This window comes from Hypomesus nipponensis, chromosome 28 (genome assembly GCF_054491055.1).
Source record: "Hypomesus nipponensis isolate SF chromosome 28, ASM5449105v1, whole genome shotgun sequence".
Classification (NCBI taxonomy): domain Eukaryota; kingdom Metazoa; phylum Chordata; class Actinopteri; order Osmeriformes; family Osmeridae; genus Hypomesus; species Hypomesus nipponensis.
In genome coordinates, this window is record NC_140388.1 from 2,344,651 (window position 1) to 2,364,741 (window position 20,091).

Below are 20,091 nucleotides of genomic sequence, written 5' to 3' on the forward strand. Positions count from 1 at the left end.
GCTTTGAACATTGCCCACTCTGTTCAATACCCCCAACCTCCGCAGGGATACCTGAAAAACTCAGCTGGAGGTGTCAGTTGAAGATCTCGCGAACAGGGGCCTCCTCCAAACGGTCCCATCTCACCCGCACTACTCGCTTGGGTTTAACAGGTCTGTCCAGAGTCTTCCCCCTCCCCCTGACCTAACTCACCACAACATGGTGATAGGTTGAAAACTCCAAAACATACAACCTCAGATCCGACAACATAATTACAAAATCTATCATCGACCTTTGGCCTCGGGTGCTCTGGTACCACGTACACTTATGAGCATCCTTATGTCCAACCATGGTGTTTATTTTAGATAATCCATGACTAGCACAGAAATACAACAACAAACACCCATTTGGGTTCAGATCATGGAGGCCTTTCCTCCCAATCATGCCTCTCCGGGTGTCCCGGTCATTTTCCACGTACTCGTTGAAGTCTCCCAGCAGCACTATGGAGTCCCCTACTGGGGCCCTAAAAAGGCAAAATACTCCGATCTTCTGTTTGGTCCATATGCACAGACAACAGTCAGAATTTTCCCCCTCACAACCCATAGGCGTAGGGAGGCGACCTTATTGTCCACCGGGGTCGCCTGCCGCCTCCTCCAACTCCAACAAATGCATCAGGTTACTGAGCATTCCTGTATACAGTTTCTCTTCCCTGGAACATACTTCATTTTCTAATCTAGGGTGGCTGGTGCTGTCTTGACCTTTAGGGCTACATCAAAAACTCTTTAGTTTGCTTAACTAAGCACTAAATCACACTTGACTGGTGGGGACCTCACCCATACTGTCATTGTAACTTATTTGTCGCTTTGCATTCTCTAATTATACTTTCTTCTCACTGTTGCCCATCTAACCTCCTCTGTGGTGTGGGGGGTTGAGCTGTCAACATTAGCCTGGTTGCTGGTGTGACAATGTTGCACCTAGTCCCCAAGTGGACTTTGGTTTCCTATGACAGACCACACAGAGTTCTTGGTCCCTTTCTGTCCATCTCCCTGGCTGTCCTATGATGCATTTGGTGGAAAGCATATTGGTGCAAATACACGTTGGTTATGCTGTCACAATCAAACCACAGAATAGCTCCTGGTAGACCTGCAGCTGTATGATCATTGATCAGAATTTTGTTTAGCACAGCTTTAATGCTGTTTTCAGAGATTAGCAATTTCTTAAACAAAAAAAAATAAAAAGATTGAAAAAAAGAGTGTGGAAGTAGACCAGACATTATTAGAATAATCTGGTGTATATTTGAAAATGTTCAGTACATTTTTTTAAAGGTTTTAAAGATGATCAAGGATTTCATGCTATTTTCAGAGATTAGCTATTTTCTACCATTCTTTTAAAAACATTATTGAAAAAGTAAAGGGTGTGGAAGTAGGTCAGACATGATTAGAATAATCTTGTGTATATTTGAGATTTTGACACAAATTTGAAAAAGTTATTGAGATTAGTGAGGATTTCATGCTATTTTCAGAGCATTTATATAATTTTTAAAAAGAAAGTAAAGGCTGTGGAAGTATACCAGACATTTTTGGAATACTCTGCTGTTCATTTGAGGTTTATATTCATAAAAATATTATAAAGTCACAATTTTCTAAAATGGTATGGGTAGTTTTAACCCGGTCCCTAACGCGACGCTGCAAAGTAGCGTCTTCCGAATGTGAGATGAATGTTGAATATGAAACCAACTTCACCTCGGTCTCCATACACCATACCTCATCAGATAACTACATTTTTAACCACTTTAATTACAAAATGGAGGAAAAAAATTGTAAAACAGAAGACAAATTAGAAATATCATATTTTTATTAAAATTACCATTCTAGTGATAAGTGTACATAATCTAGCTAGTTCATGTTGTTTTTGCAAGTTTAACATAAATCTGCTCAAATCGAGGCTAAACCGTCCGTGTACCTTGTGGCCATTGGTTTTTCTATTTTGCAACCCGTGTTGATCGTCACTAGCAGAAGAGTAATTTTCTTTCTAAGGACATTTTAAAATGGTGTGTGACAGGGTATGAATGCATTGATGTTGGCTAAAACGTGTTGTACATTGATGGGAAAATATTGTGTTTTTTTATGAATAAAAAGGGAAGATTTGCTCACTGATTGCCTCAATGCACTTCATTAAAACGAACAACAGAGCTGAAAGGTAATTTAGGTGAGGGGAGGGAGGGTTGGGGAGGGTTTCTTGCACAGGTGTGATTGTCTTTTTCAACTGATACCATCTGACACTTTTGGCCTTGTTTGAACACACACTGGAGCCCCGTCTTGTAATGTTTTCTAATATATATAAAAGAAACGTGGGTTCATCAAAGATTTGTTAACTAAGTAGCAACTAGCAAAGTCGGTCAACATGTGCCTCCAGTTTGGTGTGTGTCTTCAACTAAAGAACCTGCTACTAATTCGTCAAGATTGTAGGCCTATAAGATCACAGGAAAATGTTTTTAAAAGCTAGTCGTTGCTGCCCTCTGGTGTTCGATAGTAATAACACCCCCAATCATTACACGTCTCTCCCCCCAACCTCTCTCTCTCTCTCTCTCTCTCTCTCTCTCTCTCTCTCTCTCTCTCTCTCTCTCTCTCTCTCTCTGTCTCTCTCTCTGTCTCTCTCTCTGTCTCTCTCTCTCACTCTCTCTCTCTCACTCACTTGGGCCAGTATGCACAATACGGCCGATCAAACAAATGAGTAAATGGCTCGTTATACCGTTTGTGTTTGATGGTTATTCCGTAATTCCAAAATGAAACAAAACAACGGAAACCAAGCCATTCCCCATAATCTGGTTCTGACATCCAAAATGGATGAAATGATATTACGAGGCTATTTTGCATTTTTTGCAGATACCAGCATAAAGGATATGGAATAATTAAACAAACGAGTAAATGGCTCGTTATACTGTTTGGGTTATATGGTTTTTCTGTAATTCCAAAATGAAACAAAACAACGAAATCCATGCATTTCCTCATCATCTGGTTCTGACATCCGAAATGGACAAATCGATATTACGATCTTATTTTTCATCTTTTGCAGATATTAGCATAACGAATGGAATAATCAAAACAACGATTAATGGCTCGTTATACCATTTGTGTTATATGGTTATTTCATTATAATAAAAAAAAACGAAACAACCAAAAACAAGCCGTAATACTTCAATGTGTGTTTGAGTTACTAAAATGACAAAACGATATTACGGCCCTATTTTGCGTTTGTCAACACGGGTTGCAAAAACCAATGGCCACAAGGTACACGGACCACGCAAGTACATTCTTTTGAAGAACGTTCTTGCAAGCATTCTTGCGAGAATGGTCTTGCAAGGACGCAAGGACGGAGAATGAATTGAGATGGTTAGGGGTTTCCTGGACTCGCAGCATTATAACACTAACTAACTACAAAAACTAGATAACAAAGCTAAAAAATGGTCACTCTACCTGTAATTTTACGTTTTGTAGCCCTTGCTTACTTACAGTAATGTTAACGGTCCGTGTACGTGAGTTTAATTCCTTATATCCTTATAACGGAACACGCATGAATACGAAAAACGTTTGTCAGTCCGTTTTTGCGTTTTTCTGCAAAAACGGAAAAACGGATTTTGACGTGTTATTTTGTTTTCTCGTTTTTTAAACACAAACCATAAAACAACTTTATATTTGGATTTTTCTCACGTGGGTGGAGGTAAGCGTGAAATGCCTGTCATTGGCCGAATGTGTTGTCAGCACTACCTGTTCTTTCAAAGTAAAAGTTTCCCCCATCTAACTCGATTAGCCTAATATGGGTTATCTATCAGTTACATTTTAGGGTATTCACGTTTATAAACTTGCCAATTAATCTTTATTGACTTGGGAGTTCACCCTTCCAACTTCATTCAATGCATCTAATTTTTTTAGGGCCTACTGATATCTACAGGCTAAATAAACTAATGTCAAAATGCTGTAGGCTTAGTTGTGTTTTTCCATTTATATTTGTATTAGTAATATTATAAGATCACATCAATCAATTTTATTGGCCCCTCAGTGTGGTAGTGTAGCTGTGTAGCTGTAAATTGTTAGCTAACTGATAGTGCTTATAGATTCAACATTCCATTGAACTTTTTTCACACAACTGTAAAAATATAAATGTGCAGAGGAAAATGGAATGTGCAACTGAAATGCAGGGATAGCAGCATGTGAGGTTCTTATGCACTGATGATCCTGTGCACCCTGCTCAGACACAGTTTATGCATGCCGCTAGGCGCTTGACCTATAGGCGGCAGGAGGAGGAGCATGGACCCCTACTCATCAATGGATCGGAAGCGGAGAAGATCAGCTGCTTCAAGTTCCTCGGGGTGAACATCAGCAACGACCTCACCTGGTCTGTTCATACGGACAAGGTGGTCAAAGCGGCCCGTAAGCGCCTCTTCTTCCTGAGGAGACTGAAGAAGTTTGGTATGGACTCAGTCATCCTCATTAACTTTTACAGATGCACTATAGAGAGCATTCTGACTGGTTGCATTACAGTGTGGTATGGGAGCTGCACAGACAGGAACCGCAAGGCCCTACAAAGTGTGGTCCGTTCTGCTGAGTTCATCATCGGCAGGAAGCTCCCAGCCCTACAGGACACCTACCACACACGTTGCCTAAGGAAAGCCTGCAGGATTGTAAGAGACTGTTCCCACCCATCCTTCAGTCTCTTTACCCCGTTGCCTTCTGGCAGGCGTTACCGCAACATCCGGTCACGCACACGCAGACTGGACAACAGTTTCTACCCAAGGGCCATCAGGCTTCTGAATGGACACGGATGTGGACATTGATTTACTGCACACTAGTCACTTATACTCTGTCACTTTCAGCTACTGGTTGCACTATCAGTAACATTGCACTACTGTACCTCACTGTACCTCGCCACCAGGCTCCTGTATGGTCATTGACATAGTCACTGATCTGCAAATTTGCACTATTGTACTGTACTCCACTTAGGTCAAAATAGGTTATAGGGTTGAAACAGGTTTTATGTGCATTTAGGGTTAGTATAGTGTACTATTTATTGTTATCTGTAATTGAGGAAGTTTTAGTATTAGGATTAGTATAGTCAATTATTTATTGCTAGCTGTATATTTAGGAAGTTTCACTTATTTAAGCTCCGCATAGATGTAAATTATGTTACGTGTACTTATATGTTATGTTATGCCAGGTGTTTACGTTGTCTTGTCTTAAGAATTTCAGTGCCCAGTCTAACCTTGTGTTGTTCTGTGTACCTGACAAATAAAAGACTTGAACTTGACCTCCCTGTAGTCTGTCACTGACACAGAGTTTCATGCATTCAAATTTCCCCCCAGTCATCTACACACCATACTCCACTAATTGAATGGTTACTTTTAAGTGTCAAAAATAAGTTGCACTATTAATAATACAAAAGCTGTGTCAAGTTGCATGGGTAGTTTTGATGGAGAACAATCTTCAAGACATGCCACACATCTTTCATTGGATATAGGTTGGGGCTCTCACTGGGTCAAAGATATAGACCTTTTTATTCCTTAGACTAGTGGTCACCAATCCTGTTGCAGGAGAACTCCCTTTGTGTATAGGTTTATCTCCACATAACCTTAGCTGCCGTTACTGAGTGGTTGCACAACTAACTAGCACACACATGGTGTACTTTTCTCTGTTCCTTGTTGCCCTATTAAGTGTTGACATATACAGTTTGTATATAAAAAAGCTCCAAGTTTAACGCCATGTTGCCCTTTTTCATTTGTCCGTAATTAAATTGATTTGAAACCTGAAATGACCCTTCTTCAGAAATGACATTTTTTATAAAGTTTAAGTGCATGAATGTTTGTTTGGATTTCAGAGTTCCTAAATGAATGTAGTATAACTAACACATGTATCTGGATATATGTAAGATACAGTATTTCATGCAGAAAGAGAAGGTGCAGTTAGGTGTTGAAATGCATTTGACTTTGTATGGTACTTGAATGTTGTATCCCAAAGGAACAGAGAAAAGTACACCATCTGTGTGCTAGTTAGTTGTGCAACCACTCACTAACGGCAGCTAAGGCCGTGTGGAGTGAAACCTATACACAAAGGGAGCTCTCCTGCAACAGGATTGGTGAACACTAGTCTAAGGAATAAAAACGTCAATATCCTTGAGTGACCCAGTGAGAGCCCCAACCTATATCCAATGAAAGATGTGTGGCATGTCTTGAAGATTGCTCTCCATCAAAACTACCCATTGACACAGCTTTTGTATTATTAATAGTGCAACTTATTTTTGACACTTAAAAGTAACCATTCAATTAGTGGAGTATGATGACTAGGGGGAAATTTGAATGCATGAAACTGTGTCAGTGACAGACTACAGGGAGGAGGTCAAGCGCCTAGCGGCATGGACAAGCTGTGTCTGAGCAGGGTGCACAGGATCATCAGTGCATGAGAACCTCACATGCTGCTATCCCTGCATTTCAGTTGCACATTCCATTTTCCTCTGCACATTTAGAATTGCCATGATGTATATATTTTTACAGTTGTGTGAAAGAAGTTCAATGGAATGTTGAATCTATAAGCACCATCAGTTAGCTAACAATTTACAGCAACACCACCACACTAAGGGGCCAATAAAATTGATTGATGTGATCTTATAATATTACTAATACAAATATAAATGGAAAAACACAACTAAGCCTACAGCATTTTGACATTAGTTTATTTAGCCTGTAGATATCAGTAGGCCCGAGAAAATTAGATGCATTGAATGAAGTTGGAAGGGCGAACTCACAAGTCAATAAAGATTAATTGGAAAGTTTATAAACGTGAATACCCTCAAATGTAACTGATAGATAACCCATATTAGGCTAATCGAGTTAGATGGGGGAAACTTTTACTTTGAAAGAACAGGTAGTGCTGACAACACATTCGGCCAATGACAGGAATTTCACGCTTACCTCTACCCACGTGAGAAAAATCAAAATATAAAGTTGTTTTATGTTTAGTTGTTTTAAAACGAGAGAACAAAATAACGTCAAAATCCGTTTTTTTCGTTTTTGCAAAAAAACGAAAAAAAGGACTCACAAACGTTTTTCGTATTCATGCGTGTTCCGTTATAACGATATAAGGAATTAAACTCACGTACACGGACCGTTAACTAGTGCACTGCACTGCTAGCTAGGTTATCGAAAGGTCGGAGCAAATTTACAAATTAGCCGTTTAATCAATAAAATAAGAACATTTTCAGCGACTACACTGCCTATTTCTTGTCACATTTTAATTCAGATGCTGATTTACAAGTACCGTTTAACTGAAATATGAAAAGTAAAAAATTACAGTTGTGAGGTTTGTCCGCCTCCCTTGACATCTTGCAATGACTTCTGGGGAATCAGAAGCGTTCTCGCTGGTCAAGTCACCATCTGATGCATCCTCGATAAAAGGGGCGGATCAAGAACATTTCCGGATATTTTTGGCATTCTTGGTGACTTGTGTTCTTTGGATTGGAACCGTACTTGGGCAATGAAAGATGACGTCAAACGAGTTCGCAAGAACACGAGAACGGAAAAAACGTGGATTGATAAACAGCCAATGCTACTACTGTCATAGCTGCCTGTAACGAATGGCCAAACGGTCACATAATTCTTTCCTGAAATAACTCGCGTTACTGCTACAAACATTCTTCACAAGAAAGTTTTGACTTTTAATTGACAATAGTGACAACACATTAAAAACAGTGTTTCCTAGGTTTACAGCTTTGGGGGGCGACCGACCATGTTGAGCAGGGGTTCCCAAACATTTCAGCCCACGACCCCTAAAATAATGGTGCCAGTGACTTGCGACCCTGCATCCACGGACAGGGGCGCAGATGGAATTGTTGAACTGGGGGGGACCAAGCTGTCAGCAAATGACTCCAACTCCATTTGTTATGTTGTGTAATATATGTACATATATGCAATGTTTATTGCAGCTTCAGTATATTTACATTTACATTTTTTCATTTAGCAGACGCTTTTATCCAAAGCGACTTCCAAGAGAGAGCTTTACAAAAGAGCATAGGTCACTGAACATAACAACGAGATAGTCCCAAACATTGCAAGCAGCCAAAACATGAAGCATACATTGTGAAAAAGCTAAACAAGTGCCAAAAGGGAAGACCCATAAGAGCATGTAGTTATACAAGTTACAAATAAAACAACATGAACCACAAAAGTGCAGGACTGTACCTGTAAAAGAACAATCAACAGTAAAATATTACACAGCAAGTACAAGACTTAACTTCGTTATATCTAACCTACAATAGCAACAAGTCACTCAATAAGAGTCGTAGTGATCCTGGAGGAAACTAACAAATCCAGCCAAGCATTCTTAAGTGCCGTTGTACTCCCGGAACAAGTGCGTCTTGAGCCTTTTCTTGAAGGTGGGGAGACAGTCAGTGTCCCTGATGGAGGTGGGGAGCTGGTTCCACCATTGGGGCGCCAGGCAGGAGAAGAGCTTGTGTTGGGACCGGGCAGTCTTGAGCGGTGGGACCACCAGGCGGTTGTCTGAAGAAGACCGTAGGTGACGGGTGGGGGTGTAAGGTTGCAGGAGAGACTTGATGTAGATGGGTGCAGTCCCGTTCACTGCTCGGAAGGTCAGTACCAGGGTCTTGAATCTGATACGGGCGTTGATGGGTAGCCAGTGGAGGGAGATGAGGAGCGGGGTAACATGGGAGCGTCTGGGTAGATTGTAGACCAGGCGGGCCGCTGCATTCTGAATCCTCTGAAGAGGGCGGGTTGCACATGCTGGGAGACCAGCGAGCAGCGAGTTGCAGTAGTCCAACTTGGAGAGGACCAGTGCTTGGACTAGCAGCTGGGTGGAGTGCTCAGACAGGTATCTCCTGATCTTTCGGATGTTGTAGAGGGTGAATCTACAAGACCGGGAGACTGCGGCGATGTGGGCCGTGAAGGAGAGCTCGTCATCCATTGTAACCCCAAGGTTCCTGGCAGAGGATGAGGAGGTCACCGTCGCAGATCCCAGGGTGATTGACAGGTCGTGGGAGATGGAGGGTTTAGCCGGGATGATGAGAAGTTCTGTTTTGGCGAGGTTCAGCTGGAGGTGGTGCTCGGTCATCCAGGCGGAGATGTCTGCGAGGCAGGCCTCAATCCTAGCAGAGATCCCCGGATCGGTCGGGGGGAACGACAGGTACAGCTGCTTGTCGTCAGCGTAGCAGTGGTAGGAGAAGCCATGGGAGGTGATGATTGGTCCAAGTGAGGTGGTGTACAGAGAGAAGAGGAGGGGTCCAAGGACGGAGCCCTGTGGGACACCGGTGGAGAGCTGGCGGGGGTCTGACAGTTTGCCTCCCCAGGAGACCTGGTAGGATCTTCCCGAGAGGTAGGATGAGATCCACTGGAGTGCAGTGCCAGTGATGCCCATCTCTCCAAGTCTGTAGAGCAGGATCTGGTGGTTAACCGTGTCAAACGCTGCAGAAAGGTCCAGCAGAATGATGACGGATGACCTCGAAGCCGCTCTGGCAGACTGGAGGGCAGTGGTGACTGAAAGGAGGGCAGTCTCTGTGGAGTGGCCGGTCTTGAAGCCCGATTGGTTGGGGTCAAGCAGGTTGTTCTGAGAGAGAAAGTTAGACAGTTGGTTAGATACAGCACGTTCAATTGTTTTAGAAAAGAAGGGTAGCAGTGATACCGGTCTGTAGTTCTGGAGGACGGCAGGGTTAAGGGAGGGTTTTTTGAGTAGAGGAACAACTCTGGCCTGTTTGAAGGCAGAGGGGAAGGTGCCAGAGGTAAGAGAGGAGTTTAGGACATGGAGCAGAAAAGTTATGATATATATAGGCCTACTGAAGTGCAATACTGAGGTAACAAAACTGAGAACGATACTGCAATCCCCCGACCCTGTAGGGGAAGAACATTTCTTAAAATGTAAAGTTAAACGCACCAATCTAGTGCACTTTGAGAGAAAAATTAAGAGGCTATCAATGTAGAATCTGTGCTCTTCTAAACAATATCATGTTATTTTAACCAGCCCCTGATTGGCTGTGAGGTTTAGGCATTAGGTGAGGAGTTTGCATGCATGCAACATATTATTGATATATAGTAGCAATAGTCCATATTTAATTTCAATTTCGCAAAACAAAGAAGACATTCTCAATTTTAAAATGAAATATAACGTAACTCATTTGAGCCAGACCAGCAATATTTACCTTCATAAATTCTTATTCACGTCCTCTGCCTCTGTAGAGCTAGTTGCCTGGCTAGAACTAGCTGTTGCTAGTGCCATATTTTCTGATTCTAAATCTGCATCTACGTCCCGTAGTAGGCCTAGCCTATAATTTAATTTAACGTCTTTAATCGTAAGAGACCGCGGCGCACAGGGATGGGTAATGAGCGTTGTTTAAGATCAAAATTACAATGCAACATACGGCAGACACCTTAGATATGAGAGACCCCCTCATATTTTTGAATTTGTTGCTTTCATGGGAGCCAGTCCTCACTCTATGGGAGCTCGGCTCCCTCTGGCTACCACGTCATTCGAGCACTGATGAAAGGGAGCGAGCCAAACATTACAATTTTAAGCAGCCAAAAGAACGGGCCTACTAACGTCATCTCCATGACAACCAGGAAGACGCCAAGCCTAAAAGCACAAACGCCGGCTCCAAAAATAGCCTACTTTAAAATAAGCATAATTCACTTTTTCTTTTCAAGTGTTGTAGTACTTTTGTGTGGCCAACGTTACACACGCTAACATCGCCTAATCAGCTGTGCAGTTATAACTGATGCTTGTTGCCTTACATAGGGAGAGTGGTCGGGACGGATCGGGGTCGCGCATGTCCACGGAGGTGGTTTACGTATACGTGGGAGTAAAAATAGGCCCTGGACTTTGATCCAGACCAGCCCACCAGCCTCCGTATACGCCACCACAGCTAACCTGCTAATGCATGCACATTCTGTGTGTGATGTGATGCTAGTTCGGGAGTTTTATAGTTTTGGCCTTTATTTGAGCGCAAAATAGTTTTTGAGCTTTGTGTAAAATACACATAGCCGTTTTGGTAAAACGTTGTCTAGTGAAGGTGATGTCTTTGTCTCTCAATTTTTCAGCCCCATCCTTATGTTTCTTAGCCTGGTTTTCCATCGTTAGTCTTCTACCGGTGCTCCCGATGACCAGTCCGCTACTGTGGGGCTGTGCCGCGGTGATTGATTTTCAAGTCATATATATATGACTATATATAATTTTTTATTCTCGTGCTGTCAGGGGGTGCTGAAGCACTCCTAGTTGCCGCGGCCATATTCCCTCGCCACTGAAATCCAAAACTCAGCCAGTGTCTTGGCTGAGAACGCTGCCTTTAACATTCGGTTGCCTGACAGTTCAACTAATGCGTCTTCCTGGTTTGATGTCAGATAGTTTGCCGTACTTAGGGAGAATGGACAATCAAAAGGCTGATGGCTTTTTTATTTGTATGCATTAATTTAACTACAACTATTAACTTGTTAATTTTTGCTAAAAAAAGCTATTTCTAATTGTTTTAAAATGTTCCTTGATTTCTGTAAATCATCTTGTGACCCCCCCCCCCCCCTCGCTGGTCGCGAACCCCACTTTGGGAACCACTGATGTAGAGACAGAAATGACATACCGTCGTGTAAATAAGATAAATAACCGGGGGCCTGTACTACAAATCAAGATTTGGCGTTAGCGAGGTAACTTCAGGTTCAACCCAGGGTTTTCTGTACTACGACGGTGGATTACTTGTTACCGGGGTAGATCGCCATGGTAACATATGCTGAACGGCTAACTTGGTCGGGAGCAGGATAAGTTGGAGATCAGAGATCAACCGGTATGAAAACCCCGCCCATTAACTAATTCTTGACGATAATCGTCACCGTTCATAGATCCTGTGCAGCTTGGTGCGCGGATAGTGAGAGGTGCGCTCAGAAGAGCCAGAACATTTAGAGAACCCTTTCGCATTCCCTCATGAGTATCTTTTTGAAAGATATAGATTCTTAGCAGAGGGAATTACGTATATTGCCAGCTTCTTGAGCCGTATGTTGCCAATGCGACGCATTAAAGCTGTGCACTCAGTCCCACAGACTGAATGCATAGCGTTTCGTTATTTCGCTATGGGTAGATTTATAGTGTGGGTGATGCGGAGAACCTGAGCAAGAACACGGTCTGCCGCGCAATTTAGAACGGATTTAATTTAATGACATGTTGTCACCATATTCTTATTAATGGAGTGATGAAAAATAAATATCCAAAGTGCCCTTTGTAAAAACTTTGGACTCTAATATGTTGACAAAATGAAACAAGGTTTTTCACTCAATGTTCTAATTTCCGGTCTGGAAATGTATGCAAAGAATATCATATTTTACAACTTAATCATTTGCTCATTTAAACATAGGCCTACATTTACAGGAAACTAGTAATGAAAACATTATTTGGCCTACTATTAGTTATCAACTTGGGAGATTTCATGTTGATATGTTATTCCTATTCACTTAACCCTTTTGTCTTTGGGTTGCTTTGACCCATTTTCTAATCATTTCCATATCAGAAATTGGGGTTTCTTTCAACCAAAACCTTTCAAACCAAAAAGAACAATGGGTATCTGTACAAAGCTCTTCACAAGTGATACATAAATGATCATTTCACTTTTTCATTGATTTTTGATGTTTCATTCACTTTTATAGCATTTTTCAAAAATAATAAATAGGACATTGAAAGAGAGAAATGGTGAAAAACCCCACAAAAGATTCAAAAGGCACAACAAAAAAGCCACAAAAAGGTATAAAAATATCAAAACGTAGACAAAAGTTTAACAAATACAGGAAACAGGAAAAATATGTCAGTGTAACTAAGTTTAGTGTCGTTCAGTCATGTACGATCTCTTTCATATTCTAGTTTTTCTGTCTCCAGCCTTGTTTTTTTAATTAAAAACCTTATAATTGAGCTCCAGGGTTCTTTTATACAGGGCCCTCACACTGTCTGCTCCAACCTGAAACAAATGAAGAACATTGTCCCTTTGCAAGGCACACTTGGAAAAAGTTGAAGGTGTCCATTTGACTACTGTGGTTTTTTGCTTATACCTTGTGTCTTTGTCTTGGCCTTGAAGTGGAGGCCCTAGGCTCAGGGGGAGGAAGAAGTTCCTCTTCCTGCTGAGTTCAACACCATAGAAATGTAATCAATTGAGTCATATTTGAAATGAGCACTTTAAGGACTTGTGTCTTATGTTGAGACCACCACAATTAGTAAGTCATTACAGACACTTCAATCACAGTCACACGTTCACACACTCTCACCATCTGTGTTGCAAGTGGTAAATAAAACTCAAAGGTGTACCCCCAAAATGAGCAGGCAGACACAGTTTCCTGATCATCTAGGACCTCCACTTGAGAAAGTAAATGGTATATTTCATCCATATTCAGCAACCACATATGGCATACATACTGGCATATGACTATTAGTTTCACTGTTACCTCTGTATGGCACAGTGGGACGACAGTGGGTGGTGGCAGCAACACCACTGTATTTCCTGTCACTGCAGAGAACAGTAATACATTTCACTCCTACAATGTTCATAAATAATTGTTGAATGAACATGGTCACATAGATTACTTGAAACATACATATGCCTGGGCTTCCAACCTGCTGCCACCAGTTGCCTAATTTTTCTTCCTGTTGGCTGCAGGCAATTTCATTGTTCTATAGGCCTTTCGTAGCTATACAATATCCTACAAAAGGGACTAATTCAGGCAATTCAGCCTTGTACTTGTTGGCCTGAAAATATGTGCAAGTATTGCCTACTGCTACTTACCGTTTTGAATTATGGTTTTATATTTATTTAGCATTTGCTCCCACGATCATTTGCCACTGCGGGGTTGCAACTAAAATAACACAGCAACAAAAGTTTAACGTTGTGGAATGCACACGTGTAATTATGATCACATCTTCAATAAGTCATGTAGCTTACGCATTTACAGCATCTGCTATTTTCTGCCAGATTGGCAGCAGCTACTTTGTTGAATTTTGCCTATATCATATGTCCGAATTCCTGATATGCTTGTATTCCAATATTTCATGCAGGAGGAGTAGACAAAGTTTATAAGATTATTGTCTGCTCCTTCTGCGTGAAATATGCGGCTCTTGTTTCGTCCATGTTTGCGATTGGACATACGGTGCAAACATCGCCCATTTATGTGAACGCGCACGTCTCTAGATTGGAAAGATCTGGGTTGAGTTAGAGAATTGATAACCGTCATCGTAGTACTGCTTATCGTGATTGCGATTTTTAGGCTTCGTGTAGCCGGGTAACTGAAAGTAATCCAGAGCATGTTGATCTTGCTTCGTAGTACAGGCCCCTGGCCATTTAGTTTGTTTGTTGTTAATAAAAGAGCAAGCTATAGACCTGTTTTATAGGAAAGGTAACCTTAAATGACTTATTTTGTGATATGGCGCTACATAAAAAATACAATTAAAATTAACTTGACCTTCCAGAGGGGGTGGGGGGTGCCATTGGGTGGGCGGGGCGCCCCCCTAATATAATGGTGGGGGAAACACTGAAGAAACTTGTCTTCACTCAAAATGTTGTCTTCGATTTCAATTGGAAGCTGTAAATCTAATACTGTAGGCAATCTCCCATGGTATCCTCTCTGGCTAGTATTAGCGGTAAAACTGTTAGCAGTAAAAGGAGAGGCAGTTGGAACCAAAACTGTACTGTACTGTTGCCAGTGGTACGTGATGGCGTCTCCACTGGCACATAAGTTAGCCTAGCCTGCTGTTCTATTGATAGTGGTACGTACCACCACTACCAGTGGTACGACAGTGCCTTTATTGGCACATGACAGTTACTGTTCTGTTGATAGTAGGTGTGTTCAAGGGCGTAACCACGCATTCTTTGGGGGGGGTCGTGTCCCCCCCAATATTGAGCAAATACCAATCTGTCCCCCCCAATATACAGCAGAAAATATGTAAAATATATGTTCTGTTTTTATGAACCCAGTCAATAGATCGGTCTTATGTTTTATTTATTTTCAATGTATTTCCGTTTGTTAAGAAAAACATAAGTGTGTGAATCCCCCTTCCTAATTGTACACTTCTGTGATCCACTTTGCGTCGTTCTGCGTTGTCATGGTTACCTAAAACTTTTTCTTCAGTCAGTTGAGCCCAAAGAAAGTAACGTTAGCTAACTTGTTGGAGAGGAGTAGGCTAATGGTTAGCCTGACGTTGTCATACTCATAATTCTAGTCAGAATATGAGTCTGAGAACTCTCCGTTGCGCTTTGACTACGGGGCGTGTTTCAAACGAGCCTGGAAAACAAATGCCTCTTCGCTCAATTTGATAGACCTACGTACAACCAATCAGAGCAACGTAATATGTTGTTTGTTCAAAACAAATTCAACTTAAGCGCTCTTTTGTGACGTGGGTGATTACGTTACTGTTGATCATCTGTCCATCATCGTATAAAGCCCGCCCTGGCAATTTCATTGGTAGGCTCAGATTTTGGTTTTCTGTAGTTGTTCCCCAATACGAGACCCTCCAGACCCAACTTCCTGACCAAATTTTTTTGTGGGCGGGGAGAAGTTGGGCTGGCAGCCAGGCTAGGCTAATGGAGGATTTGAGGTTACCTAAAAAGCGAGAAAACTTGACCAGCAGCCAACCATATGCGTTTTTTCCCAGACATTAAGTAACTTGATACCTATCTAAATGTGTAAACAAGTAAAACCAGTAGCCTCATAAAAGCAGGAGTCGCTGTTTTTCTGATAAAATGACGTGGTCACAATGCAGGCACTGCAATTCACTGTCTCTGAGCAATTTCACTATTCCTTTAGATGTGAATTCAAATGGTCAATGTAGTCCTTAAAACTATGTTCTAAATGTGCACATTTTCATATGCCTATATAAATTGTAGGCAATGCACGTAACAACAAAAACGGGTGCACTGCAAACTCGTCACCTTTTGGCGAAATTCGCAGTTTTTTATCCAAAATAGGTCATTTGTGTGACTCGTGTAGATCTGCAATAAAAAAGGGGTTCCTCCAAGTAGCCTATCCTGCGAACGCAAACTTTCATGAATATTTTTTTCAAGCTTGTTGTTTGGCCAACCAATGTCAACATGACACGCACGCTTTTCATTTTGAGTCTTCGGGTCTGTAACTCCCAGAGCCCCAGACATGACTTCCGAAATTTGTGGTCACGAAATTCTAAAGTCGGAGCAAATTTACAAATTAGGTAGCCTGCCGCCAGTCCAACTTCTCCCCGCCCCCAAAACATTGGTCGGGAAGTTGGGTCTGGAGGGTCTCGTATTGGGAACAACTACATAAAACCAGAATCTGGACGGACCAATGAAATTGCCAGGGCGGGCTTTATACGATGATGGACAGATGATCAACAGTAACGTAATCAACAACGTCACGAAAGAGCCCATGGGTTGAATTTGTTTTCAACAAACAACATATTACGTTGCTCTGATAGGTTGTAGGTCCAATTGAGCGAAGAGGCATTTTTTTTACGAATTCGGTTGAAACACGCCCGTAGTCACAACCCAACGGAGAGTTTTCAGACTCATATTCTGACTAGAATTATGAGTATGACAACGTCAGGCTACAAATTAGGCGTTTCATCAATAAAATAAGAACATTTTCAGCAACTACACTGCCTATTTCTCGTCACATTTTAATTCAGATGCTGATTTACAAGTACCTTTAGCTGAAATATGAAAAGTAAAAAATTACAGTTTTGAGGTTTGTCCGCCTCGCTTGACATCTTACAATGACTTCTGGGGAATCAAAAGCGTTCTCGCTGGTCAAGTCACCATCCGATGTATCCTCGATAAAAGGGGCAGATCAAGAACATTTCCGGGTATTTTTGGCGTTCTTGGTGACTTGTGTTCTTTGGATTGGAACCGTACTTTGGCAATGAAAGATGACGTCAAACGAGTTCGCAAGAACACAAGAACGGAAAAAAACGTGGATTGATAAACAGCCTATATTGCGGGCAGTTCTGCTATACCTGTGTGGGGCTACCCAGAGCAAGCTGTAGTTGCGGTCATGGACAGAGATGATTGTATTGTATTTAAGGCTGGTGAATGACCGTGGTAAAGTTGGTTTGAAGTTGGATTTCAACAGATATTCGGACGCCCAGTATTTTGTTATTTTAACCAGTGTTAACACCGCTATCACCGGCCGCTAAGCCAATGCCTAAACAACGCGTATGTTTAGGGACCATCAACAAATTACACGTTTCAAAAGTCAATAGCTTCTCAACAAAATGAACTAGGAGCGTCAAAATAATGTTAAACAGTTGATGATGTATGCATTCATGCTGCAAAGCCTTTATTTTGTTCATTTTCATCTCAAGTTATGAAAAATGTATTCTTTATTCAAAATAAACCTTCGAATTTCAATAGCTTTTTGGTCATGTGACCTATAATCCTCAAATTCATTTCAGTGTTCACTGACTATGCAACCCTAACCTAACTAACCCTAACCCTAACCATACCCTATATTATGTATATATTTTTTTATATATTCCCCAAGGAGTATGCCCTGGACCCCCGAGGGGGTTTGGATCCTCGTCACTTTTTTCATCCCTGATGAGTTTGCACCCCTGAAAAAATATGGGGAAGGATATTCATTTGGACCCCCCCAATGTCTAAACCATGGTTAGGCCCTTGGGTGTGTTAGACTTCATACAGCCCCGACAGCTGGCTGCAGCTGGCTGACTTGAAGCAGTGAATTCTGGTTAGACTTTTTGCCCGACTTGAGATGGTGCCAAGGCTAGGTCACTGTGACGTATTCCATCAAAATACCGTGAGATTGATTCGAGAACTGCCAGCTGTGGAGTCGAGCGGATTGTCTTGAGAACAATTGCACGAGTGAAGCTGGGGAGCAAAAACGCAAAACGTTTGCCCCATTGCCAATAAACTAGGCTAAATGATCACACATTCTACCTATGCTCTTGCGTTAGCAAGCTAAACTTGTTTACATGCCTACAGTCTAGGTGTTACTAGTAACAGTTAGCAATGCTACCTTATCCTGTATCAAGCACCTGCCTTTCTCCAGTTCTTTCAAACAGATTATCTAGACAGGCGTTAGCAATAAGCCAGACTGCTGTTCGTTTTCTGAAGTTTCCCTTTAATGCCGACTACAGCTAGTCTAGCTAGAGTCATTTGATGTGTGTAGAAATTTATTTAGCATTCTACCTGGTATGCTATATTATACAGGAAACGTTAGCATTGCTAATAACTGTTAGCACAACATCATACTGTCCTTATACTAGGCGCTTGCAATGACTATACGATCGGAACAGCATTTCTTTCCAGGTTCAGCTTCCTAGCAAATCCTGCTTGCAATTGTCCAAGGTTGTCAAAACTGTCTTGGGTGAAATGTTCAGAGCAAATGAATGATTGAGTGTCGAACTTCGCCGGGATCTCCTCATAAGACAACGGCAGCCATGCCTGTTGAATGTTTGGCTCCTTGGGAAGACTGTGAGTGATAGCCTTCCCTGTAGGCTACAGCCTGGAACACAGCATTTACAACCGTGGTCCATTTTCAATATCCTTGTTCTAATTCAAAACGTTCTTCTTTGTAATTTCTTATAAGTAGCTTACACAGAGCAGCGTGCAGCTAAACTAGTATTGGAGATAGACGCTACCTCGGGCTGGTCTGGATGTAAATTCTGGGGCGTGACAAAGATACAGACCAGAGCCAATAAGAGGGCGATCACCGGTCCTACGTAGGACCGGTACCTTTGTTGAAAAGCTAGCGTTTTACAGGCACATTTTTTCTTTTTGAGATTTGAATAGGAAAGAGGTGTCAATGGACTTTGATATTCACGGTATGTTCATTTTACCCACCGAACTGTCGTTATTCAACTATGACAAGGTAATATCGGTTTTGCAGTCAATTGCACCTTTAAAGAAAGGGTTTTAGTCCGGTTTTTCACTAACGGAAAGACTATGTTTAATTGAGTTTTGGTTGTATTATTAATCTGCAGGTTGGAGAGTTTAACAAATAAAATGACGAATTTCAGTGCACTGGTTTGTGTAAGTTATAATGCGGAAACAATTAAATTTGCAACCATGCAGTTCGTCAACAATAAAGTAAGCAAACAGCGCTTGATCGGCCATGACTGACGTCAATGCAGCAAACCTTAAACTGGAATGTCCGACTTTACGGAGCCTTTTTAACTCCGACTGCAAGCGGCAACTCTCGCCGTTTTTTTCATGCAAACGTAGTCGAACACATTTAATGGTATGCAACAGTGTCTCGTGGCAGTTGCATCGGGGGTCTTGCTGAATTTTTGTTGACTGGCGCATAACTGCCCCGCAACAATTTTAGAATGGGAAAAATGGCTGCAAACTTTGATTTTCGAAATACAAGTTAATAATAGGCTAACTGTTTGTGCTAATAGATTCCAAACCAAATATCTCTGGCATTGTTCAGAGGGCTGGTCAAAATGCGTGGGTGGGCTGTATTCGGCTTGTACTCTAATGATTAATTTAACATTTTAAGATCTACTTTTAATTTTGAGACCACTCGGCTAATTACAGACGTGTTAAACTGTTAAAACGCCAGTGCCACATTCAGGACGGTATTCACACAGGCATTGGCTCAATCCTAGTTTTCGGGCCTACTAGCTTGCATGTTTTTAGATCGTGAGCAAAATTCAAATGAAAATGCATTTCCAGAAATGCTTTTTCATTTTAAGAATGTGGCTGCATTATTTGACTCATAAATAAAATGAGTAATCAATCATTCTATTTGCATTTTAATTTTCTTCTTTAAGACTGCTCATTCTTTCACTTAATTAAAATGAAAACGAAAAAGACTTTTGAAATTTAATTTTCAAAATATGCCCCAGCAAATAGATACCAAAATTCGATTTGAAATGTAAAATTCGAAAATGAAATGCGTTTTCATTTTAAGAACGTGGCTGCAAAATCGTGACCACAATTCAAATTCATTTTCAGAAATGCTTTTTCATTTTCAAGAACATGGCTGCAAAATCGTGACCACAATTCAAATTCAAATGCATTTCCAGAAATGCATTTTCGTTTTCTGCCCGCAAAGAACGGCCCATAATTCGAAAACGAAAATGCATTCTGAGCGGCGCAGCAGAGTGACGTCA

At 41.5% G+C, this 20,091-nt stretch overlaps 1 long non-coding RNA gene across 1 annotated transcript; it reads right to left on the reverse strand.

Annotated features, from left to right (window-relative positions):
- Positions 1-12,910: 12,910 nt before the first annotated feature.
- On the reverse strand, positions 12,911-13,500 carry LOC146219476 (uncharacterized). Its single transcript, XR_014750976.1, has 3 exons — positions 13,440-13,500; positions 13,050-13,351; positions 12,911-12,958 (listed from the first exon to the last, which is right to left on the reverse strand). It is a non-coding gene; the product is annotated as an uncharacterized LOC146219476 (long non-coding RNA).
- Between the last annotated feature and the right edge of the window lie 6,591 nt (positions 13,501-20,091).